Below are 26,449 nucleotides of genomic sequence, written 5' to 3'. Positions count from 1 at the left end.
ACTTGGGCGGGTGAGCGCATGGGAACACAGGGCACTATTGGCAGTTTTACTTCCTATTTTTGTTTCTCCTTTGTTTTCGGAGCTACAGCCCGATTCGGCCAGGGAGACGCCACCGTGAAATGAAGGGGGGCGTGCTGTGTGTCCATCGCCTCGCCTCGCCTCGCCTCGCCTCTCCTTACCTCTCAGTCGTTTCTCGTGCTTGTCGTTTTGATATAGGCCGATTTGAGAGCGTCAGCTCTCGCGTCAGCTGAGCAAAGTCGAGACAAGTCGAGACAAGTCGAGACAAGTCGAGACAAGTCGAGACAAGTCGAGACAAGTCGAGACAAGTCGAGACAAGTCGAGACAAGTCGAGACAAGTCGAGACAAGTCGAGACAAGTCGAGACAAGTCGAGACAAGTCGAGACAAGTCGAGACAAGTCGAGACAAGTCGAGACAAGTCGAGACAAGTCGAGACAAGTCGAGACAAGTCGAGACAAGTCGAGACAAGTCGAGACAAGTCGAGACAAGTCGAGACAAGTCGAGACAAGTCGAGACAAGTCGAGACAAGTCGAGACAAGTCGAGACAAGTCGAGACAAGTCGAGACAAGTCGAGACAAGTCGAGACAAGTCGAGACAAGTCGAGACAAGTCGAGACAAGTCGAGACAAGTCGAGACAAGTCGAGACAAGTCGAGACAAGTCGAGACACACTAAGGGCTGGTATGCAGCGAGTAAGAGGGCGAAAAAACAATAGTTTAAGAGCGCGTGGCAAAAGTACTCATACGCGAAATTAAAAGCCTGCTGCGGTGGCCGGGAATCGAACCCGGATCAACTGCTTGGAAGGCAACTATGCTGACCATTACACCACCACCGCACAAGCGAGCGCCCCGCCACCGCGCTGAGTCGGCTTCCCGCCTGTCGGCAGCGGCCGAAGGTGATCGTACCCGGCAGGCGCATTTCGAGGCAGGCTAGGGGAGCACATGCAGACGCATTCGGACAGCGTATCCGTGCGCATCGCGCGGGGCAGCGGGACGGTTGCGGCTTTGTTTACGTCGCCGGGACTTTGGCGCTTCGTTCTTCGTGATTGCTGCTTTCAAGGTTTGTAAGTAACAAAATGTCGACATTTTCGAGAGCTAACACCGTTCAGTGTGTCTTTGATAGAAGTGCTGTCCGCCCTACCGCATTTGAAATACACGAATGGTTATTCGAAGACTTAAAGATACCGGAAGAAATCGTAGACACCTTTCAATTGGACTTTGTTCAGTATTGCTTGTTCTTGAAATTTACGTCTGGGGACTTGTGTGAAAAATTTGTTGCTAAATTTGGTGGCAGTCGCCGTTTTAAACATGCAGACGGCAGTATTAGTAATGTGCAAATTGTGGCGTCAGGGTTTGGAATTCGAACTGTCCGTGTTTTTAATGTACCACCTGAATGCCCTGATCAAGTTTTATCTCGTGCCTTGTCGCGGTTTGGTGACGTTCTGAACATTACGATGGAGAAATGGTCTAGTGCATACCGTTATAAAGTTGCTAGTGGTGTCCGTAGTGTCCGGATGGACCTGAAACAACATATTCCTTCCTACTTTGTAATCGGTGGGGTTCGTGCACAGATCTCATATATCGGGCAACCGCCGACATGTGCCGTATGTCATTCCACGGAACATTTAAGGGGTGACTGCCCTCGACGGCGGCCTGTTCAGTTACCGCGCCAAGATGTTGTGGGTGGTAGCGATAAATTTGTGCCCCTTATGAGTGAGATTGTAGCAGGAACATCCTTTACCGGTCCGACCGACCGACCGACCGTGCGACCGTCGGCCGTTGCTTCTGTCGAAGACAGGTCCGTCGCGGAAAATAATAACACGACTGTCGGGCAGGAGGAAATGGAGGTTGTCCAGGACCCGCCTGCCCCGACCGACCGGGTTGATGACGAACGGGACGTACGCCCTGTTAATACTGATGCCGTTCAATCGGAATCGGTGGAGGCAACAGACGCTTCTTTACCCCCGCCGCCCCTCCCGGTGCCAACTTCTGCCGAAACTGTAACGCCTTCAGCGGAAAGTAAAAAGCAACGCCGCCAGCGGGGCAAGGGTAAACAGGTCAGGGATCCGAACCCGGCCGCCCTCGCGAATCCGCCAGCCACGGAGAGTGGCAGTGAAAGTGAGCCAATGTCACAGGGTTCCTCCCGTAATAGCAGCCCCGCCAGGACAGAGAAGATTCGAGCACACACTGCTCACTTGAAACAATTTCTCAGTGCCGGGAAGGAACAGGACATTGCTGCTGCTAAGCGCAAATTAGAACAGGGCAGTGAGCAGTTACCACAGCGCCCGCGCAAATATTCGGTGCCGTCACAGCCGGCCGTAACATCGCGCGGCGGCCAGGCGGAAGCCGCCCAGTCGTCGGGCGACGCACGACCACCCCCGCCACCTGACAGTCAAAGCCCGTGGTGGCAACAGCAGGAGGACGAGGGGGGCCAGTAGAGTGTGCGAAGACCTACATCGTTGTCATGAGTCCACCTACATTGCACTTGACATGGAAACTACTCTATCTTGTACTGCGTCCAGTGTATTGTCGTGCCATGTTTTTGTAGAATTGCTACTAACCACTACAGTGTTTTAAGACCTACTGAAATTTCCATTTTTATGCCAGCTGCTGTTCGTTTACGTGTAAGTCCGGCATTTTATCACTTCGTTGGTGTTTTTTCTCTTGCTCTGTATTGTCCATCTGCTTAAAATGTCAACGCAATCACACCCCACGGGTATGTTTTCTGTTTTGACATTAAACGTTGCCGGTATCTCAGCGGCGCACAAGATAGCAGCTTTTACAGACGTTTTATTTCATGGAAATTTTAGTATTGCCCTTCTTCAAGAGGTATCTAGTGACGTTTTTAGCAATATCCCAGGTTATGATGTTGTTTACAATCTGAATAGTGATAATAATTGTGGCACTGCGATTTTATATAAGTCGTCTTTAGAGCCTACGGACATCCAACTTCTCCCAAATGGTCGTGTCTTAGCGTGTGTGATTGAGGGAGTCCAATTTGTCAACGTCTATGTGCCCTCGGGGACTGATCAAAAACGCACACGCGCTCGTTTTTTTACCACGGACATATGCCCCTTTTTGGCTACGGCTCGCCCCATCATATTGGGTGGCGATTTTAATTGTGTTGTTGCCTCTGCTGACCAATACCCCACCCCCACAAAATGTGCTGAACTGACTACCCTTTTAAATGCAGTGGACTTGCGTGATACGTGGCGTCACTACCATCCCATTATGACGCAGTATACGCACTTTTCTACTAGGGGGGCCAGTCGAATTGATAGGATCTACGTTTCACGGGAGCTAACAGGCGCTTTATGTGCAGTCGAAGTTCTGCCTGTCGCCGTGAGTGATCACTGTGGCTACGTGTGCGTTTTGCGGTTGCCGTGCTGTCGCACGAAATCTCTTCCGGCATATTGGAAATTCAATACCGGCCATCTGGGTGCCGAAGGGCTCCGTGCGGAGATACGTGTCGCATGGCAGCAGTGTTTAACAAAGTTCCATACTTACGGGTCCTGCATCGAGTGGTGGGTGGCGCATGCCAAACCAATTTTGCGGAAGGCGGCGCAATTATATAGTCGAGAAACGAGTTACTGGCACAGGCGTACTTTAGCATTTTATCAGCAGTGCTTACAGGATGCTATCCATGCACCTGCTGGCCCGGACGCAAATATTAGACTCCGCCTGAGCAAAATTAAAACCCAGATTCTGAGGCTGCACCGGGAAAGGTCGAGAGGTCTATGATTCAGAGCCATCCCCTGTGCCACATCGCTGACAAGGAGCCGTCGCTCTATCATCTTTCCCGGGAGAAGACACAGGCTCGCAAAAAGTATATTGATGCGCTAGGAACTGATGGGGGGATTGTCTTATCGCAGCGGCACGAAATTGTACGTCATATCGCCGACTATTATACTTCGCTCTTTCACGATACTACCGTGGACGGGGAGGCCATGCGACTTTTATTACATGACTTAGTCGACTGCATGTCCGAACCTGACCGTGAAGAGCTGGTTGCAGAGGTGTCTAATCAGGACGTGTTACAGATCTTGAAAGCCAGTGCAACGGGCAAGTCGCCTGGACCCGACGGTCTACCTACAGAATTTTATATTACTTTATGGGATATTGTAGGGGACAAGTTTACGGTACTGGTGAACGAAGTGCTTCGCGGCGTAGTCATCCCGAGTCAGTTTCTCGAAGGGCACATTGTTCTTATCCCCAAAAAACGGGGTCCGTGTCGTGTCACCGATCTGCGGCCAATTACGCTGCTGAATGCTGATTACAAGTTGGCGGCCAGATGTGTTGCAGCAAAGTTACAGGCAGTCATGGACAAAGTCATCTGCCCGTTTCAATCCTGTGGCGTTAAGAGGCGGACCATTTTCAATGCAGCGTCTACCTATCGTGACATCATCGCTTACTCCGCCGTCCATCGGCTTTCAGCCGGTGTTCTTTCTCTGGACTTTGCCAACGCGTTTGACAGGATGAGCCACGATTATTTGATGCATGTTATGGACAGGATGGGCTTTGGCCTCCGATTGATTTGCGTGATTCGCCATTTCCTGACAGGAGCCAGTTCGGTGGTGACAATGGATGGAGAACACCACCTATAGTTCTTCGTAGATCGGTGCGACCGGGCTGTCCCTTGTCTATGTACCTTTTTGTCATTGCTTTGGACCCACTACTGCGTGCGCTAGACCGCACGATAGGCGGCGTGGATATTCATCTTGCCACTGTGAAATGTCTCCCTTACGCTGATGACGTAGGTGTTTTTATCGGCAGCGACAACGATTTTCATCACATCCGGCCCTTACTGAGGAGGTATGAACGTGCGTCGGGTGCCCTGATAAATCCAAGGAAGACCGTAATGATTCCTTTAGGAAATTGCGAAGTGGATCCCGATCAGACTTGGTTTCGCGTAGCCCGTCATCACATTATCTTGGGCCTTGACGTTACTGCTAATCCACAACAGATGCGGGCGCGCACCTGGCGCCGGCTGCTAAATCATGTCAAAGGTCTTTGTAAGACTTACGCCAGCCGACGCCTCACCCTCCTCCAGAAGGTCGACCTAATTAACAGCGCCGTGTATTCCAAGGCGTGGTACGTGGCACAACTCCTGGACGTTCCACGACCACTCGCCCGATCATTTTCGCAGGCCGCTTACTGGCTCCTGTGGCGCCACGAAATCTTCAAGGTTCGGGCGGCAACGTGCGTCCTCGACACCACCTTCGGAGGACTCGGCCTCGTCGATTTTTCCAGGAAGTGTTCGGCGCTGCTGGTGCACCGCATGGCCACCTTGCAAGCTAACAGCCCGGATGGAACAGCGGCGGCCATGCTCGTCGCTTACCGGCCGCCCTCCGAGAGCGCACCGGTGTCCGTGGTAGGCATCCCGTATCAACTCGGCTACGTCAGAGCTTACTACCTGCAGCGGAGCTACGTACTGGAAACGGCGCTGGACAGGAACAGGAATGTTCGCCGACTGTATGCGGCAATGGTGGGAAGGCCACCCCCTCACAAGCTCGCTCTTCGTTTCCCCGCGACCGACTGGCGGCAAGTGTGGCTGAATATTCATCACTCCGTGTTGCCCTCCGGCGTTCGGCCCCAGTGGTATAAACTGGTTAACAATACGGTGGCCACTAACCAACGTCTCTCGGACATCCGCCTGCTGCCGTCTGCCAACTGTGGTGCTTGCGGCGTTCCAGACACACGGGAGCATCGCTTTCACTGTCGCCTTGTGTCGGCCATCTGGGAACTGTGTAGGGTCATGGTGGCTCTGATCAACAGGACGACACCCTCGCACGTGACTCTCAATGATGTTCTTGCGCCAGGGTTTAAGCCCTTCCCTCGCGCGAAGCACAATACCATGGTGTGGCTCTTAGGTCACACAGTCTTCGCCATTCTGGATTGCCAAGTCCAGGACGTATATACATATTTAGCATACTTGTGGGATGCACATTCCCATGTACAGCGGCTGAAACATTATAACGAACTTTTTGCCAATTTTCTGTGTGCGGCGTTAAAACATGGTTACGCGAAGATGTTCAATAATTGATACATTGCAAACTCCATTTAAGACTGAAGAGGCCATCTCTTATTTTTCGTTTTTTCAATCATTTTTGTTTGGATTTGACCAGATGGTTTTGATGGATCTGTGAGACAATTATGCGCTAAAGAAGAAGATTATCCTTTATTTATTTTATTTGAATTATGGCAGTGGTGCATTTCGTTTTCCACATGGAAGTGACAATATTATTTTAATTCCCATTTACTACCTTCTTCTTATGATCTTAGGAGTGAGTTTTTAGTTTGTCTTCTCCACGCGCAACCTTTTCTCCGAGAATGGACATGGAAATTAATTGTGTGTTTTTTGTATAAGAAAGAACTCTCCTAAGACTTTTCGTTACTCGTCGTCTGTGGCATCTTTTAGGATGGATCTTTTATTTTGCCATTTACATTGTTTGTAGAGGAACATTATCTTTTATTGTGCATTACATTGATGGACGGAAGATTAGAGTTTGTGGAAGAATTTTCATTTCTTTTTTGGTTTTCACGATATGATCCACGAGAGCAGCCGTCGGCGACGAGCGTCTACCACAACAGATATGATAGCGTTGAAGCTCGCCGATGAAGGCATATTTTGGTGAGAGCAAGGAGGGCTATAAGGGGAGATGGGAGGCCCTAAAAAAAAAAGTGGTAGAATGCTCGCCTGCCACGCGGGCGGCCCGGGTTCGATTCCCGGCCGATGCATCATTTTGTTTTTTCTCCGGTAGGGGTGCTGCGTGTCTTTCGCACTCGAACTGCGTGAGCCATGAGAATGAACCGCGGGATTCCGTGTGGAAAGAACCAATCATGCAGCGCGGACGACTGCTCGTTTGGACTCCTGCGTGCTATTGTACATACTGGCGTCGGCCTAGCATCGCAAGTTGCCTGCCGCGCCGTGAATGCACGTGTAGCAACAGAAAAAATGAGCCAGGGAGTGCAGACTCTCTACCACTTGTATTCGGTACTTACCAAGATTCCAGAAGGTCTAACGATCGCCTGCCTCGGTAGCGCAGTAGGCAGCGCGTAAGTCTCATAATCTTAAGGTCGTGAGTTCGATCCTCACCCGGGGCATCTAATTTTCTGTGACTGATGGTGGTGCTGTTGCTAGGGCGCCAACTTATTTCTTGTTTGTTATCCACAACGTTTCAACGCTTCAGCGGGAAAATGTTTACTTCCTGTTATTGCTACATACAGCTTCCCTTTTCCTCTTCTCCCAGCAGAGCATGAAGCCAAAAGCATTGCTCTGCGACGTTTGAGGTGCGCGCCTTGCCAGTCAGTATGTGCAAAGATGCTCGCAAAGAGAGCGACAATGCGACAAGCGACCGTACGAACGGTCGAATGAAACGGCCGCATCCGGTGTGGTCTAGTGGCTAGGATACCTGGCTTTCACCCAGGAGGCCCGGGTTCGATTCCCGGTACCGGAAGGGAATTTTTTTCCACACGAATCGTGACAAGTTTGAGCTGTCCGAGCGGCCGTTTCCCGTCCTGCTCGCAATACAGCTACTGTTTCGTGACCGTCAGCAGAATATAGACTAGGGAAGCAGACACACGACGACCATAGGAATGGTGTATGGCCTCATGCCACCTGATTCCAGCGTAGGGCTGAGCAACTGCATCTGCCGAGGCCCGTTAGCTCAGTTGGTTAGAGCGTCGTGCTAATAACGCGAAGGTCGTGGGTTCGATCCCCCCACGGGCCACTTCTCTTTTACTACTGCGAAAAGGCAGCGCCGATTTCAGCTGGCGAGTGTGATGACCAAATGATCATCACCCTGCGTGGAAGTTGACAGAGGATCCGAACGCGACTCGTCGGGAAGCACTACAGCATTCACTCGGCAATGGCCATAATATTTTGAATACACTGGTTAGAGAAAATGAAAGAAAATGTCCGATTGCCGATGCGTAACAACTTTGGCCCTTGTCAGTAATTGGGCGGGTGAGCGCATGGGAACACAGGGCACTATTGGCAGTTTTACTTCCTATTTTTGTTTCTCCTTTGTTTTCGGAGCTACAGCCCGATTCGGTCAGGGAGACGCCACCGTGAAATGAAGGGGGCGTGCTGTGTGTCCATGGCCTCGCCTCTCCTTACCTCTCTCAGTCGTTTCTCGTGCTTGTCGTTTTGATATAGGCCGATTTGAGAGCGTCAGCTGAGCAAAGTCGAGACAAGTCGAGACACACTAAGGGCTGGTATGCAGCGAGTAAGAGGGCGAAAAAACAATAGTTTAAGAGCGCGTGGCAAAAGTACTCATACGCGAAATTAAAAGCCTGCTGCGGTGGCCGGGAATCGAACCCGGATCAACTGCTTGGAAGGCAACTATGCTGACCATTACACCACCACCGCACAAGCGAGCGCCCCGCCACCGCGCTGAGTCGGCTTCCCGCCTGTCGGCAGCGGCCGAAGGTGATCGTACCCGGCAGGCGCATTTCGAGGCAGGCTAGGGGAGCACATGCAGACGCATTCGGACAGCGTATCCGTGCGCATCGCGCGGGGCAGCGGGACGGTTGCGGCTTTGTTTACGTCGCCGGGACTTTGGCGCTTCGTTCTTCGTGATTGCTGCTTTCAAGGTTTGTAAGTAACAAAATGTCGACATTTTCGAGAGCTAACACCGTTCAGTGTGTCTTTGATAGAAGTGCTGTCCGCCCTACCGCATTTGAAATACACGAATGGTTATTCGAAGACTTAAAGATACCGGAAGAAATCGTAGACACCTTTCAATTGGACTTTGTTCAGTATTGCTTGTTCTTGAAATTTACGTCTGGGGACTTGTGTGAAAAATTTGTTGCTAAATTTGGTGGCAGTCGCCGTTTTAAACATGCAGACGGCAGTATTAGTAATGTGCAAATTGTGGCGTCAGGGTTTGGAATTCGAACTGTCCGTGTTTTTAATGTACCACCTGAATGCCCTGATCAAGTTTTATCTCGTGCCTTGTCGCGGTTTGGTGACGTTCTGAACATTACGATGGAGAAATGGTCTAGTGCATACCGTTATAAAGTTGCTAGTGGTGTCCGTAGTGTCCGGATGGACCTGAAACAACATATTCCTTCCTACTTTGTAATCGGTGGGGTTCGTGCACAGATCTCATATATCGGGCAACCGCCGACATGTGCCGTATGTCATTCCACGGAACATTTAAGGGGTGACTGCCCTCGACGGCGGCCTGTTCAGTTACCGCGCCAAGATGTTGTGGGTGGTAGCGATAAATTTGTGCCCCTTATGAGTGAGATTGTAGCAGGAACATCCTTTACCGGTCCGACCGACCAACCGACCGTGCGACCGTCGGCCGTTGCTTCTGTCGAAGACAGGTCCGTCGCGGAAAATAATAACACGACTGTCGGGCAGGAGGAAATGGAGGTTGTCCAGGACCCGCCTGCCCCGACCGACCGGGTTGATGACGAACGGGACGTACGCCCTGTTAATACTGATGCCGTTCAATCGGAATCGGTGGAGGCAACAGACGCTTCTTTACCCCCGCCGCCCCTCCCGGTGCCAACTTCTGCCGAAACTGTAACGCCTTCAGCGGAAAGTAAAAAGCAACGCCGCCAGCGGGGCAAGGGTAAACAGGTCAGGGATCCGAACCCGGCCGCCCTCGCGAATCCGCCAGCCACGGAGAGTGGCAGTGAAAGTGAGCCAATGTCACAGGGTTCCTCCCGTAATAGCAGCCCCGCCAGGACAGAGAAGATTCGAGCACACACTGCTCACTTGAAACAATTTCTCAGTGCCGGGAAGGAACAGGACATTGCTGCTGCTAAGCGCAAATTAGAACAGGGCAGTGAGCAGTTACCACAGCGCCCGCGCAAATATTCGGTGCCGTCACAGCCGGCCGTAACATCGCGCGGCGGCCAGGCGGAAGCCGCCCAGTCGTCGGGCGACGCACGACCACCCCCGCCACCTGACAGTCAAAGCCCGTGGTGGCAACAGCAGGAGGACGAGGGGGGCCAGTAGAGTGTGCGAAGACCTACATCGTTGTCATGAGTCCACCTACATTGCACTTGACATGGAAACTACTCTATCTTGTACTGCGTCCAGTGTATTGTCGTGCCATGTTTTTGTAGAATTGCTACTAACCACTACAGTGTTTTAAGACCTACTGAAATTTCCATTTTTATGCCAGCTGCTGTTCGTTTACGTGTAAGTCCGGCATTTTATCACTTCGTTGGTGTTTTTTCTCTTGCTCTGTATTGTCCATCTGCTTAAAATGTCAACGCAATCACACCCCACGGGTATGTTTTCTGTTTTGACATTAAACGTTGCCGGTATCTCAGCGGCGCACAAGATAGCAGCTTTTACAGACGTTTTATTTCATGGAAATTTTAGTATTGCCCTTCTTCAAGAGGTATCTAGTGACGTTTTTAGCAATATCCCAGGTTATGATGTTGTTTACAATCTGAATAGTGATAATAATTGTGGCACTGCGATTTTATATAAGTCGTCTTTAGAGCCTACGGACATCCAACTTCTCCCAAATGGTCGTGTCTTAGCGTGTGTGATTGAGGGAGTCCAATTTGTCAACGTCTATGTGCCCTCGGGGACTGACCAAAAACGCACACGCGCTCGTTTTTTTACCACGGACATATGCCCCTTTTTGGCTACGGCTCGCCCCATCATATTGGGTGGCGATTTTAATTGTGTTGTTGCCTCTGCTGACCAATACCCCACCCCCACAAAATGTGCTGAACTGACTACCCTTTTAAATGCAGTGGACTTGCGTGATACGTGGCGTCACTACCATCCCATTATGACGCAGTATACGCACTTTTCTACTAGGGGGGCCAGTCGAATTGATAGGATCTACGTTTCACGGGAGCTAACAGGCGCTTTATGTGCAGTCGAAGTTCTGCCTGTCGCCGTGAGTGATCACTGTGGCTACGTGTGCGTTTTGCGGTTGCCGTGCTGTCGCACGAAATCTCTTCCGGCATATTGGAAATTCAATACCGGCCATCTGGGTGCCGAAGGGCTCCGTGCGGAGATACGTGTCGCATGGCAGCAGTGTTTAACAAAGTTCCATACTTACGGGTCCTGCATCGAGTGGTGGGTGGCGCATGCCAAACCAATTTTGCGGAAGGCGGCGCAATTATATAGTCGAGAAACGAGTTACTGGCACAGGCGTACTTTAGCATTTTATCAGCAGTGCTTACAGGATGCTATCCATGCACCTGCTGGCCCGGACGCAAATATTAGACTCCGCCTGAGCAAAATTAAAACCCAGATTCTGAGGCTGCACCGGGAAAGGTCGAGAGGTCTATGATTCAGAGCCATCCCCTGTGCCACATCGCTGACAAGGAGCCGTCGCTCTATCATCTTTCCCGGGAGAAGACACAGGCTCGCAAAAAGTATATTGATGCGCTAGAAACTGATGGGGGGATTGTCTTATCGCAGCGGCACGAAATTGTACGTCATATCGCCGACTATTATACTTCGCTCTTTCACGATACTACCGTGGACGGGGAGGCCATGCGACTTTTATTACATGACTTAGTCGACTGCATGTCCGAACCTGACCGTGAAGAGCTGGTTGCAGAGGTGTCTAATCAGGACGTGTTACAGATCTTGAAAGCCAGTGCAACGGGCAAGTCGCCTGGACCCGACGGTCTACCTACAGAATTTTATATTACTTTATGGGATATTGTAGGGGACAAGTTTACGGTACTGGTGAACGAAGTGCTTCGCGGCATAGTCATCCCGAGTCAGTTTCTCGAAGGGCACATTGTTCTTATCCCCAAAAAACGGGGTCCGTGTCGTGTCACCGATCTGCGGCCAATTACGCTGCTGAATGCTGATTACAAGTTGGCGGCCAGATGTGTTGCAGCAAAGTTACAGGCAGTCATGGACAAAGTCATCTGCCCGTTTCAATCCTGCGGCGTTAAGAGGCGGACCATTTTCAATGCAGCGTCTACCTATCGTGACATCATCGCTTACTCCGCCGTCCATCGGCTTTCAGCCGGTGTTCTTTCTCTGGACTTTGCCAACGCGTTTGACAGGATGAGCCACGATTATTTGATGCATGTTATGGACAGGATGGGCTTTGGCCTCCGATTGATTTGCGTGATTCGCCATTTCCTGACAGGAGCCAGTTCGGTGGTGACAATGGATGGAGAACACCACCTATAGTTCTTCGTAGATCGGTGCGACCGGGCTGTCCCTTGTCTATGTACCTTTTTGTCATTGCTTTGGACCCACTACTGCGTGCGCTAGACCGCACGATAGGCGGCGTGGATATTCATCTTGCCACTGTGAAATGTCTCCCTTACGCTGATGACGTAGGTGTTTTTATCGGCAGCGACAACGATTTTCATCACATCCGGCCCTTACTGAGGAGGTATGAACGTGCGTCGGGTGCCCTGATAAATCCAAGGAAGACCGTAATGATTCCTTTAGGAAATTGCGAAGTGGATCCCGATCAGACTTGGTTTCGCGTAGCCCGTCATCACATTATCTTGGGCCTTGACGTTACTGCTAATCCACAACAGATGCGGGCGCGCACCTGGCGCCGGCTGCTAAATCATGTCAAAGGTCTTTGTAAGACTTACGCCAGCCGACGCCTCACCCTCCTCCAGAAGGTCGACCTAATTAACAGCGCCGTGTATTCCAAGGCGTGGTACGTGGCACAACTCCTGGACGTTCCACGACCACTCGCCCGATCATTTTCGCAGGCCGCTTACTGGCTCCTGTGGCGCCACGAAATCTTCAAGGTTCGGGCGGCAACGTGCGTCCTCGACACCACCTTCGGAGGACTCGGCCTCGTCGATTTTTCCAGGAAGTGTTCGGCGCTGCTGGTGCACCGCATGGCCACCTTGCAAGCTAACAGCCCGGATGGAACAGCGGCGGCCATGCTCGTCGCTTACCGGCCGCCCTCCGAGAGCGCACCGGTGTCCGTGGTAGGCATCCCGTATCAACTCGGCTACGTCAGAGCTTACTACCTGCAGCGGAGCTACGTACTGGAAACGGCGCTGGACAGGAACAGGAATGTTCGCCGACTATATGCGGCAATGGTGGGGAGGCCACCCCCTCACAAGCTCGCTCTTCGTTTCCCCGCGACCAACTGGCGGCAAGTGTGGCTGAATATTCATCACTCCGTGTTGCCCTCCGGCGTTCGGCCCCAGTGGTATAAACTAGTCAACAATACGGTGGCCACAAACCAACGTCTCTCGGACATCCGCCTGCTACCGTCTGCCAACTGTGGTGCTTGCGGCGTTCCAGACACACGGGAGCATCGCTTTCAATGTGGCCTTGTGTCGGCCATCTGGGAACTGTGTAGGGTGATGGTGGCTCTGATCAACAGGACGACACCCTCGCACGTGACTCTCAATGATGTTCTTGCGCCAGGGTTTAAGCCCTTCCCTCGCGCGAAGCACAATACCATGGTGTGGCTCTTAGGTCACACAGTCTTCGCCATTCTGGATTGCCAAGTCCAGGACGTATATACATATTTAGCATACTTGTGGGATGCACATTCCCATGTACAGCGGCTGAAACATTATAACGAACTTTTTGCCAATTTTCTGTGTGCGGCGTTAAAACATGGTTACGCGAAGATGTTCAATAATTGATACATTGCAAACTCCATTTAAGACTGAAGAGGCCATCTCTTATTTTTCGTTTTTTCAATCATTTTTGTTTGGATTTGACCAGATGGTTTTGATGGATCTGTGAGACAATTATGCGCTAAAGAAGAAGATTATCCTTTATTTATTTTATTTGAATTATGGCAGTGGTGCATTTCGTTTTCCACATGGAAGTGACAATATTATTTTAATTCCCATTTACTACCTTCTTCTTATGATCTTAGGAGTGAGTTTTTAGTTTGTCTTCTCCACGCGCAACCTTTTCTCCGAGAATGGACATGGAAATTAATTGTGTGTTTTTTGTATAAGAAAGAACTCTCCTAAGACTTTTCGTTACTCGTCGTCTGTGGCATCTTTTAGGATGGATCTTTTATTTTGCCATTTACATTGTTTGTAGAGGAACATTATCTTTTATTGTGCATTACATTGATGGACGGAAGATTAGAGTTTGTGGAAGAATTTTCATTTCTTTTTTGGTTTTCACGATATGATCCACGAGAGCAGCCGTCGGCGACGAGCGTCTACCACAACAGATATGATAGCGTTGAAGCTCGCCGATGAAGGCATATTTTGGTGAGAGCAAGGAGGGCTATAAGGGGAGATGGGAGGCCCTAAAAAAAAAAAGTGGTAGAATGCTCGCCTGCCACGCGGGCGGCCCGGGTTCGATTCCCGGCCGATGCATCATTTTGTTTTTTCTCCGGTAGGGGTGCTGCGTGTCTTTCGCACTCGAACTGCGTGAGCCATGAGAATGAACCGCGGGATTCCGTGTGGAAAGAACCAATCATGCAGCGCGGACGACTGCTCGTTTGGACTCCTGCGTGCTATTGTACATACTGGCGTCGGCCTAGCATCGCAAGTTGCCTGCCGCGCCGTGAATGCACGTGTAGCAACAGAAAAAATGAGCCAGGGAGTGCAGACTCTCTACCACTTGTATTTGGTACTTACCAAGATTCCAGAAGGTCTAACGATCGCCTGCCTCGGTAGCGCAGTAGGCAGCGCGTAAGTCTCATAATCTTAAGGTCGTGAGTTCGATCCTCACCCGGGGCATCTAATTTTCTGTGACTGATGGTGGTGCTGTTGCTAGGGCGCCAACTTATTTCTTGTTTGTTATCCACAACGTTTCAACGCTTCAGCGGGAAAATGTTTACTTCCTGTTATTGCTACATACAGCTTCCCTTTTCCTCTTCTCCCAGCAGAGCATGAAGCCAAAAGCATTGCTCTGCGACGTTTGAGGTGCGCGCCTTGCCAGTCAGTATGTGCAAAGATGCTCGCAAAGAGAGCGACAATGCGACAAGCGACCGTACGAACGGTCGAATGAAACGGCCGCATCCGGTGTGGTCTAGTGGCTAGGATACCTGGCTTTCACCCAGGAGGCCCGGGTTCGATTCCCGGTACCGGAAGGGAATTTTTTTCCACACGAATCGTGACAAGTTTGAGCTGTCCGAGCGGCCGTTTCCCGTCCTGCTCGCAATACAGCTACTGTTTCGTGACCGTCAGCAGAATATAGACTAGGGAAGCAGACACACGACGACCATAGGAATGGTGTATGGCCTCATGCCACCTGATTCCAGCGTAGGGCTGAGCAACTGCATCTGCCGAGGCCCGTTAGCTCAGTTGGTTAGAGCGTCGTGCTAATAACGCGAAGGTCGTGGGTTCGATCCCCCCACGGGCCACTACTCTTTTACTACTGCGAAAAGGCAGCGCCGATTTCAGCTGGCGAGTGTGATGACCAAATGATCATCACCCTGCGTGGAAGTTGACAGAGGATCCGAACGCGACTCGTCGGGAAGCACTACAGCATTCACTCGGCAATGGCCATAATATTTTGAATACACTGGTTAGAGAAAATGAAAGAAAATGTCCGATTGCCGATGCGTAACAACTTTGGCCCTTGTCAGTAATTGGGCGGGTGAGCGCATGGGAACACAGGGCACTATTGGCAGTTTTACTTCCTATTTTTGTTTCTCCTTTGTTTTCGGAGCTACAGCCCGATTCGGTCAGGGAGACGCCACCGTGAAATGAAGGGGGCGTGCTGTGTGTCCATCGCCTCGCCTCTCCTTACCTCTCTGTCGTTTCTCGTGCTTGTTTTGATATAGGCCGATTTGAGAGCGTCAGCTGAGCAAAGTCGAGACGACTCGTGACGAGTAGGCTGGTCTGCAGCGAGTAAGAGGGAGAAAAATTAAAAAAAAAAACATTAATTTAAGGGCGCGTGGCAAAAGTACTCATACGCAGAACTTAACGCCGGATGCGGTGGCCGGGAATCGAACCCGGATCAACTGCTTGGAAGGCAACTTTGCTGACCATTACACCGCCACCGCACAAGCGAGCGCCCCGGCGCCGCGCTGTGTCGGTTTCCCGCCTGTCGGCAGCGGCCGAAGGTGATCGTACCTGGCCCGGCGCATTTCGAGGTAGGCTAGGGGAGCACATCCAGACGCATTCGCACAGCGTATCCGTGCACTTTTCGCATCCTTTGGCAAGAATCGGCGCCGGCGACGCAAGAGTACGCAGAGGACCGCGTTCTAGCGGCGTTTTTAAGCAGTGCAGTGCAGTGCAGGATTCTGCGTCTGCAGCAGCTTCTCGACAGAATGCTACGGCGCTTGACGGCAGTCCCACTTTCCCTTGAGACGTCTGCGCGGAAAGCACCAGGCAGCAAGTCGCGCGGAGCTCCGCTGCCTTCGTCGGACTGTTTACATCGTGGGGCGGCGCTCGACAATTACTAGGGCAAACACCGCACAGTTTGTGTTTGATAGAAATGCTTTGCGGCCCACCGCTTTTGAAATCCACGAATTTATATTCGAAGATTTGAAAATCCCGGAAGATCTAGTAGACACGTTTCAATTGGATTTCGTGCAATATTCGCTATTTTTTAAGTTCTTTTCAGGCGACATCTGTGAAAAATTTATTGAGAAATTTGGCGGAGTGCGTAAATTTAGGCACGTCAATGGAACAGTCAGTGATGTGCAAATTGTGCCCTCAGGTTATGGTGTTAGAACGTATCGAGTATTTAATGTGCCTCCTGAATGTGGCAATGATTTAATTGCACGTGCTCTCACTTAGTACGGCGTGGTCTTGTCGGTAGTTAACGAGAAGTGATCTAGTGTGTACCGATACCAGGTTAATAGTGGCGTACGAAGTGTACGCATTGACTTAAAGTGACATATTCCATCTTACGTTATGATTGCGGGCTGTAGGGCTCGAGTGACTTATATCGGCCAGCCACCCACATGCTCAATTTGTCATTCAACTGAGCATTTAGGTGTTGATTGTACCCGTAGACGACCCGTGCAGCTCCCACGTAGTGACGCTGCGGTTACTGGCGGCCAATTTGTGCCACTAATGAGTGAAATAGTAGCGGGCACTGTATCACAACCCCGACCTGCCGACCCCATTCGTGCTGAGGACGTACCAAGTGAGGTGAATCTTACTGTAGACGCGCCACAGGATCGAATGGAGGACGCTCCCATTTTGTCCTCGGCTGTGGTAGAATCAGATTCAGTTGCTAAGGAGGTCCCAGATGTTTCGGATAATACACCAGTTGCTATTTCGGAAGAGATGGACACCTCCTTACCACCGCCTCCGCCGCCTGAAGAGGTTCCCCTGGCACCGAGGAAAGGGCGCACAAAGAAAAATAAAAATAAGGGTACTAGGAGTCAGCAGTCAGATGATTTACCGTGCACCCCTGTCTCAGAGAGTGGCAGTGAGAGTGAAGTTCAGACATCGTGCCCCCCTGCCTCTGACAGCTCTGCGCGCCAGGAGCGTATAAGGGAACAAACAGCACATCTCAAGGTGTTCTTAAATACGGCGCGCGAACAGGGTGCGCATGCTGCGAAGCGCAAAAGCGAGCAAAGTAGCGAGCAGCTGCCGCAGCGCACGCGCAGGCATTCGGCGACGTCGGCCGCCGGTACAGCAACAACACAGGCGGACGAGGCCACGTACACAGACACCGCTGGTGGTCGCGCCCAACCGACCGACCGACCAACGGAGACGCCCTGGTGGAAGCAGGAGGAGGACGACCCTGGATCCAACTACCGGCTCTTTAGGCGGAACAGCTGCAATTTGTGCCCCGTCTATAATAGTGTCAACTTATGATGTCCTTGCACAATAAGGTTGTCTCCTGCGCACTATATTGCACGACTTATTTTATGTATTTCATTGCCGTGTGTTAGTTTTTCATTGGTGTGACCACGATGCAGCATCTGCAGCTTACACTTCCATTTTTCTTGCTACTACTTGAGTGTATGTTTTTAAATGGTCGCCGCTCGCCAACAACTATCAGTTTTTTCAGTTTTATCACTGAGTGTTAATCGCATGATAACAGAGCATAAAATAGCATGCTTTATTGACTTTAACTATGGGCGGGTATGATATAGCACTGATCCAAGAAGTCACTGCTAAGCGCTTTGATTAAATTCGTGGCTACGATGTCATAATATCAATGTTGAAGGTAAATATGACACCGCTGTCGTTTATAAAACTTTACTCCAACCAACTGACATTCAACTTTCACCAAATGGCGGCGCCTTTCGTCACAGGGTTATTTGGTAAGCGTGATAGCGTTCCAGAGATGTTTAGCAAGCTCAAGTGGCAGACTCTGCAAGAGAGGCGCTCTGCATCGCGTTGTAGCTTGCTGTCCGGGTTTCGAGAGGGTGCGTTTCTGGATGAGGTATCGAATATATTGCTTCCCCCTACTTGTACCTCCCGAGTAGATCACGAATGTAAAATTAGAGAGAATCGAGCGCTCACGGAGGCTTTCCCGAAGTCTCTCTTCCCGCGAACCATACGCGACTGGAACAGGAAAGTGAGGTAATGACGGTGGCACGAAAAGTCCCCTCCGCCACACACCGTTGGGTGGCTTGCGGAGTATAAATGTAGATGTAATTGCATGTACCATCCAGCACGTCACATTTATTAATATTTACGCGCCGACTGGCACCGATCACAAGCGTACTCTGTCCGTATTTTTTAATCAAGATGTGACTTCCTTCTTTGCGTCGACTTCAAATGTGTTAATATCTCAGTCAATAATTTCCCACGGCTACCATGTGTCCGGAACTTTCTGAATTAATTATAACCAATGACTTAATTGATCTTTGGCGTCATTTTCATCCTGCCACGACGATGTACCATTTTTATCAGAACGGTGCCAGCAGGATCGATCGCATTTGTGTGTCGCGGCCACTTCAAACCTATCTTCAGAGAGTAGCGGTACATCCTGTCGCTTTTAGTGATCACTGCGGTGTTGTGTGTGAAGTTCAATTACAGGCCACTCGGCAGCCGCAACCTTCCCGCGCTTGGAAATTAAATACCCGTCATCTTTCTGCCGTCGGATTACTTTTCGAGATCCAGAGCATGTGGCAACATCGTTCCGAAAAACGGGGTAACTACGACTCGGTATTACAATGGTGGATCGACATAGCAAACCGCACTAGAGCAGGGTCGCGATATGGTGTGCACGAGAGGAGTCGTTTTGGTAGAGGCGCACCATTGCATTTTATCAACAGTGTCTTCAGGATGCGCTTGATGCACCCGTCGGCCCAGCTCAGAAACTTCGTGCACGCTCAAATAGAATAAAAAGAAAGACCTTATGTCTTCAACTCCAAAAGGCAAAAGGTATTCTGATACGGAAGCGACCCACTTGTGAGATCACTGACGAGGTGCCATCACTATCACTTGGCACGCGAAAAAGGGCTGGTGCGGAGGAAAGTGATTACCAACTTCGTAACGGACACTGATGTTCATCTCGCTGAGAAGCATGAGCTCGTTGCTCACGTCTCCGACTCTTTTCGACAGTTATTCCGACGGACTGACGCCGACGACGTGGCGCTTACTTTTCTGTTAGACGAGCTGGATTGTGTCCTGTCCGACTCGGACAGTCAGGCGTTGGGTGAGAGGATGACGTGCAAGCAGTTTTACACACTCTTCGCAAAGGGAAGTCTCCGGGACGTGATGGTGTTCCAGTTGAGTTTTATCTGAGTTACTGGGATGTCTTCTGTGAAATTCTGACAACCATGGTCAATGATATTGTTAGTGGTACTCCGGTTCCTTCGATGTTTCTTGAAGGGCGCATTGTTGTACTACCGAAGTCACCGACAACTTGCCTTGTTGAAGCGTTACGCCCTATCACACTTAAATGTCGATTACAAACTTGCGGCACTGTGCCTTGAGACGAAACTCAGACTGGTAATGGACAAGATCATCTGTCCCATCCAGTCATGTGGTGTGCAACATCGTAGCATTTTTCACGCTGCAGCTTCATATCGAGACGTAGTCGCCTTCACGGCCGTCAGTTGACTGTCAGCTGGCATTCTCTCGATTGACTTTGCAAATCCTTTCGACCGTATCGGGCATGACTATCTTCTGTCCGTCATGACTAAACTGGGTTTCGAGGGCATCTTTCTTCAGGCTCTCCGGAATCCTTTAACGGCGGCAAGATCAGTAATTGTCATCAGCGGTTGGCAGTCGACGCCAATTCCTATTGAAAATATCCGTCAGGCAGGGCTGCCCTTTATCAATGACCTTATTTGTCATTGCGCTCGACCCGTTCTTGAGAGCAGTTGGTCGCGTCATTAAAGATATTCTTATCTGTCGCGTCTCCCTTAAGTGTGCTGGCTACGCTGACGACGTGGGAATCTTCATGGAATGGGCCCACGATTTGGATAGGGTCCACCCAATACGACCGTGCCTCCGGTGCAGTTCTGAACACACGGAAAACTGTGCTGGTCCCACTAGGACGGCGAGCAATGGACAATGAGCAGGATTGGTTCCGTGTTGGGCGCATCCATAGAATTTTAGGACTACGTTGCCGCGTGCCCACAAAAAATGCAAGTTCTAAACTGGAGGCGAATTCTTGTAACCTTGAAGGTCCTATGTTGCAGCCACTCGGTTCGCCTACTCAACTTTCATCACCGCGTCGCTGCCACCTACATTTTCATTTTATATAATGCATGACACATCGCCCAACTGCTCAGCGTTCCGAAGCCAATCGGCAGGCAATTTCGCAACAGGTCTACTGGCTCCTGTGGAGGCACGAAATTTTTAAAGTCAAGGATGCGACCTGTGTCATCGACAGGCAGCTGGGCGGCCTCGGTTTCACCGACGTTCCACGCAAGTGCGGCGCGCTGCTCGTCCACCGGACAGCCACCCTGCAGGCCGACAATCCGGCAGGAACCATCGCGGCACTCCTGGAGCTCTACCGCCCACACACTGAAGCGGCGCCCGTCTCTCTCGCGGCCATCCCGTACAAGATGTCCTACATACGGGAGTATGTTTTAACGAGATGCTACGCTCTGTCAACGGCTACCGACAGACGCAGGACTGCCCGCGGACTCTACATTGCCGTAACTGGACAACCTCCGCATCATAAACTGGTGCTCCGGAACCCCACAGTGGAATGGGTGAAGGTGTGGGCAAACATCAACAACCCAGTGTTGCCGTCGGACGTGAGTGCGCTCTGGTTTAAGATCGTCCACAATGCCTTTGTCGTTTCTCAACTACAAGGTTGCAACGCCTCAGAGTGAAAGCGTTGACTTCCGGTTATTACTAGGTACTTTATTGCTTTTCCTCCTGCCCCAGTGAAACATGACGCCACACTTCGTGGTGCGCAACTTGCCAGTCAGGACGCAAAAAGAGAAGAGTGGCGACACCAGATTCGACACGAAATGTGATTGGAGGCCGTATAAACAATCGTAGAAACGCACTCGTCCGGTGTGGTCTACTGGCTAAGTTCCGGCTGAGACGCGGTCGCGTGCGGACCTTAGCAAATATGTTCAAATTTCAGCGCCTTAGACCGCTTTTTTTGCCACTTTTTTCCTTTTGTTTTTACCCCTCAACACTTTTTTTATGCCTGAACACTGATTTCTGTTGTTTACCAACTTTTAGTATATTTGTTTTTTTTCTTATGCAACTTTTTTCCACCGCTCTATCAATTTTTTTCATTATTTTTTAATAATTGTCCTTTTCTGTATCTATGTTTTATTTTTGCAATTGTGTTTAAGGCTTTTTTTATTTTTTTATGTTTTCGTTTCTGAAATATTTTTAATTTTTGTAGTTTTTTTTAAATAATCAAATCCCCTCCTTTGGGGACCGCCGTGAGCATTTTTTTCAAGATGAACTAAAAAACAAAGATGTGTCTCATTTCGGATCCAAGTGTATTCTGGTGATCCATGTGCACTGTTGGAGGGAGGTACCGAGGCACAATGGCTGAAGTCAGGACACTAGGCAGAAGCAGTGGGGCCTCTTCGCGGCACTACAGGTGCTCCGCGTCCCAATCCACCCCAACACACCCGGTACACTACACTACTCCCATTTTCTTGAATACAATTTTAAACATATTTCCAAAGTTCTTGCCATGATTCTTGTATTGAAGAGTTTTGTGAAATTCGATTGCCATATGCATTTTGAATGCGACAGGATCATCATCGCCAAGTTTGTTAAAGACATAACTAGAATAATTACCCAGTAACCAACTCACAGCGTTATTTTTCCGTCTGTGGGTAAAACTTGAAATCAGGTCGATAGATCATCATCGCCTGGATATTGGCGGGAACACTGCGAGTGATAAGTGCGACTTGTTGCTGAATCCAGTTCCAGTTGTGGAGACGTTCCCCACAGGTGCATCTGTGCAGCACGGTATCTGTGAGGTTGCAGTGAAGACAGATCGGCAGCACTCAGTCCTATTCGGTTGAGTCGCTCATTGGTACTTATTAAATTATTGACTGCTTTGTACCACGCAGTACGAGCATCCGAGCTCAAAACATTGGAAGCAACATTTCGCCATACTATATCCCATTGGACTCCACTATATTTGTTAACAATCGGATTCTCTCCTTCGAGTTCCCTCCTTTCCACCAAAATTGCATTTGCCGTTAAAGACTGAGTTTGCCGTAACATGTGACTAAGGTAGCTATACTCGAGATAATACTCTGATATGTTTAAGCCGGTAACAAATAGGTTGTACATTCAGCGGAGGTTCAAGACTGTATGGACTGATAACATGAAATAACTGTGCCGTAAGACCATGAGGTTCATTCTGTATGATTGCCGCCGTTCTTGACACGTACAGAGCCAGTGCTTTGCTTTGTATGTCAACCAATGCCATCCCTCCATGCGTAGGATGTAGCGCTGCTGTTCGTGCAGATACACGAAAGATCTCGCCTTTCCATAGAAAGTTTGTAACCTTTGACATGGTATTGTGAGCCACTCCCGCAGGAATAGAAAGAACCTGCGCCGTGTAGAAGGCCTTGGATAAAACACGTATTAATCAACGCAATTCTGTCAAATTGGTTCAGACTTCTGTGGTAGTTATCAATTAATGCACCGTTGATTTTATGAGCCACATCCTTCCAATTCGCTGCCGCCATGTTTAACGTTGACGCCGTCAACACTATCCCTAGAGCTTTAATGTCACTGAGACGCCTGACAGTAGGTCTTGAGGACAGCTTCAAGCGTAGTGACGTCAGACTCATCTCTGATAACAATCCCAACACCATCCGCATAGGCTCCTGTTACTGACTTCACTCCTGAGATCGTTAAACCACTAAGCTTCGCCCGTAGTTGCTTGAGCAGCGGCTCTAGCGAAATGACGAACAGCAACATAGACAAGGGGCTGCCCTGAGGGACACCTCTGTCGATTAGGAGCCGTTTCGTGAGTTGCGAGTTTACTGAAATTTGAGCAGTGATTCCGATGGACACATTTTTTATTATTGCGATCGCGGACGGTAAGAAGCCCAAGCGCTGCAGTGTCTCTAGTAGGTACGTGTGATTAACAAGATCAAATGTCTTTAAAAAATCGAGAAAGAACAGACCACATCTTGCGTTGCTGGCGCCAGCTAGCGCAATAATATCCCTATAAAAAGCGACCGTTTGCAGTATAGTCCGCCGAAAAGCACATGTTTGCTGTTTGCAAATTATGTTGGAAGTGAGCGGCACAAGCCTCATCTTAACCGCACGAACTACAATCTTGTAATCGGAATTCAGTAGTGATATCGGCTGAAGATTTGTTACAGATTTTCCACCTCTGGTCTTAGGGAGGAGAACAATTTTACATTCTTTAAACTCTCCTGGAACAGACTGCCCCTGCAAGACCGTTCACCATGTCTGATCTTCTCTCCTAGTATGTGCCAGTACTTTTTATAAAATTCAATGGGAAGACCGTCAGGCCCAGGGGACTTGTTAGTAGAACTGCAGATGATGTCGAAAACGTCTTCGTGACAAACCCGAAGAAAGACTTTCACTTTCGTCTGCAGTTATCCTCGAAGGAAGAACTTGAAGGAGTTGAGAAGCGCTGTCTGCATGGGGAGCGCTTGAAGTATAAGTCCTGACAAAGTAGCTGTAAAGTTCTCTGACGATATCGCTTTGATTTGTGACCGTCGTGCCATCTTCGAGTTTAAGTTTAGCAATAAAAGCCCTCCTATTTTTCGCATGTTTTGCAAGGTGATACAATGCCACCGTTTCGTCTGCGCGTACTGATTTAACTTTGGATCGAACCTTAAGGCCTAACTGCTCCCGTTTCAGACTGATTAATTTAGCTTTGATCCTCTGAATTTCCTCTATTCTAGTAGACGTGGCATCCGCTCTGTCATACAAATCTTTTAATACGGAGTAATAAAATTACATTGTCCTTCGAATTCCAGTAGCCCGTTCAATACCAAAGGACAAAAGAACTCTGCGCAGTTTGAGCTTCGCTTTATAGGTCCACCATGCCATAATGCTAGGGAAGGCATGAATAGTGCGGAGGCACCGGTTCCAAGCACGCCTCACGGGCTTCTCCAGATCTGAGTCGGTTAATAAGGCAAGCTTAAGATGCCACTGATTTTTAAACCAGTGCGTGGGTTGTTGTAAGTTGATACACGCGACCACGCCACTGTGGTCTGAGAAGCTGGTAGGAATAGTTTCTACAATTAATAAGTTATTTGCTAAAGTTTCAGACACACAAATCCTGTCGATCCTGTTACAGGAATTTCCAACTATGTGTGTGTACCTCACTAAAGTTGGGTACCGAGCTTCCCAGGTGTCCGTGAGTTTAAGATCATAAACAAGACGGTTTAACTCAGGTGAATAATTAAAATGCGGTGTCTGATCTTTTCTGGACAATACACAGTTAAAATCACCTCCAATGATTAGCCGCGGAGGATTGTTCCGCAGTAAATAAATGATATTTTCCTTATAAAAGCGTGCTCTGTCAGCTCTACGAGTACTCCCGGAATGCGCGTACAAATTAATAACAGTAACGCCAAAAATATTGACACTCAGTCCTCGACCGGATTCTAACCTTTCTATGTGGGCAACTGGAATACCTTCCCTAATTAAGACGGCAGTTCCCACGTTCGTTTCTGGGGAAGAATTGATTATTGCAACAAAACCGGTAAGATTTATTTGCTGCAAGGCCACCTCTTGCAATAGGGCGATGTCTGTATCCGACTCGTAAAGATATTGTTGTCGAGCACGCACCTTGACATCAGATAGGATCTTGTTAATATGCCTGTGACATACTGAGACCTATGCAGGAAGGGGGAGGAATTAATCATCACCAGCGGTCGAATCGTCATGTTATTCCATTTGTTTATCCGGTTGGAAAGCCAAGTCTTGCTCGTATTTCCCCCCGGCATCTTTATTCTTAGTTTTCTTGCGGACAACGTTCACATTTGGTTGGATTCTGTTCCTTCAGCGCCCACTATGAGCCATCTCTGCAGACGGCGGCGTGGGTGGATCGTGGGGAATGTCAACGGCCGACGACGGTCCCGACACTACTGCCGGAATCGCTCGCGGCGTGCCCTCCGGCTGCAGCCCAGCTGCGGAGGTACTTTCGCTGTCAACTCGTTTGTCATCAAACTCCACATGAAGTGTGTTGACACCTTCCGTCACCGACTGCTGTTTATGTTCGCGTTCCGTGTTACGAAAACATTCCTGTTGTGTTTCCACGTTGCGAGCTGCCGCCGTTGGCTGTGCGGCATCCTCAGCTAGAGGCGTGGTCTGTTTACGATCACAACTGTCTACGCTGTGGTGAACCCCTGCAGCAGCCTGCTGTTCATATGTCGGTCGATCCACCGGGACCTGTTGCTGTGGTTGGTTGGAGGGCCGACCATCCGTCCCCTGCGACGCCGTAACAGCAGCTGAAGTGGTACTATGTGGCATGCCGGAGGAAAAATCGTCTACTAGAACGGAACCTTTTACGAACTTAGTATCAGATCTACATTCCTGTGATTGTCTCTTTAATTCTGGGGTATTGTATACTTCGTCCTCAGAACTACTACCGTCACAAGTTCTACGACTTTTGTTGGTAGCAGTATCGCGTGTCGCAAGTGTCGGTCCGTCCGTACTTTTCCTAGACAGGGTCGGAAATTCCTCAACGCACACTACTTCCCGTTCATGCAACTCAGGTACACCACCGGCTGTAGCACTTTCTGCCGCTTGATTATAGGTAATAATCTCCGCGAGCGTCAGCCGTTTCCGTTGCTGTAATGAATTTAAGACGAAAACCCGTTTGGGACAATCTTGACGCATGTGGCCACTCTCATTACAGATGTCGCCCGTCAAAGTTTGTCCAGTGTACGTAACTTGAACCCTGTAGTCGCAAACCATAATATGGGAAGGAATATTAACTTTTACATGCATGTCTACGGACCGAACACCACTGAAACACTGCAACCGATGTTGGCTAGACAGCGTTCATTTCGAATCTGCTTGACATCCCCATATTTGCTTAACACATCTATAAAATAATTATCAGTGCGGTAGCGTTCTCGCTTCCGGTTCCCGGGTTCGATTCCCGGCGGGGTCAGGGATTTTCTCTGCCTCGTGATGACTGGGTGTTGTGTGATGTCCTTAGGTTAGTTAGGTTTAA

At 49.7% G+C, this 26,449-nt stretch overlaps 9 non-coding genes across 9 annotated transcripts; 6 read left to right on the top strand and 3 right to left on the bottom strand.

The window, feature by feature from the left end:
* Positions 1-779: 779 nt before the first annotated feature.
* On the bottom strand, positions 780-851 carry Trnag-ucc. Its single transcript has one exon. It is a non-coding gene; the product is annotated as a tRNA-Gly (tRNA).
* A 6,195-nt stretch (positions 852-7,046) lies between these two features.
* Positions 7,047-7,119, top strand: Trnam-cau. Its single transcript has one exon. It is a non-coding gene; the product is annotated as a tRNA-Met (tRNA).
* Positions 7,120-7,400: 281 nt separating this feature from the next.
* Trnae-uuc lies at positions 7,401-7,472 on the top strand. Its single transcript has one exon. It is a non-coding gene; the product is annotated as a tRNA-Glu (tRNA).
* A 199-nt stretch (positions 7,473-7,671) lies between these two features.
* Positions 7,672-7,745, top strand: Trnai-aau. Its single transcript has one exon. It is a non-coding gene; the product is annotated as a tRNA-Ile (tRNA).
* Positions 7,746-8,314: 569 nt separating this feature from the next.
* On the bottom strand, positions 8,315-8,386 carry Trnag-ucc. The gene has a single exon. It is a non-coding gene; the product is annotated as a tRNA-Gly (tRNA).
* Positions 8,387-14,582: 6,196 nt separating this feature from the next.
* Trnam-cau lies at positions 14,583-14,655 on the top strand. Its single transcript has one exon. It is a non-coding gene; the product is annotated as a tRNA-Met (tRNA).
* A 281-nt stretch (positions 14,656-14,936) lies between these two features.
* Positions 14,937-15,008, top strand: Trnae-uuc. Its single transcript has one exon. It is a non-coding gene; the product is annotated as a tRNA-Glu (tRNA).
* Positions 15,009-15,207: 199 nt separating this feature from the next.
* Trnai-aau lies at positions 15,208-15,281 on the top strand. Its single transcript has one exon. It is a non-coding gene; the product is annotated as a tRNA-Ile (tRNA).
* A 573-nt stretch (positions 15,282-15,854) lies between these two features.
* Positions 15,855-15,926, bottom strand: Trnag-ucc. Its single transcript has one exon. It is a non-coding gene; the product is annotated as a tRNA-Gly (tRNA).
* Between the last annotated feature and the right edge of the window lie 10,523 nt (positions 15,927-26,449).

The sequence above is a fragment of the Schistocerca americana genome, chromosome 2 (genome assembly GCF_021461395.2).
Source record: "Schistocerca americana isolate TAMUIC-IGC-003095 chromosome 2, iqSchAmer2.1, whole genome shotgun sequence".
Taxonomy (NCBI): domain Eukaryota; kingdom Metazoa; phylum Arthropoda; class Insecta; order Orthoptera; family Acrididae; genus Schistocerca; species Schistocerca americana.
This window is presented reverse-complemented; position numbering and strand designations above follow the sequence as displayed.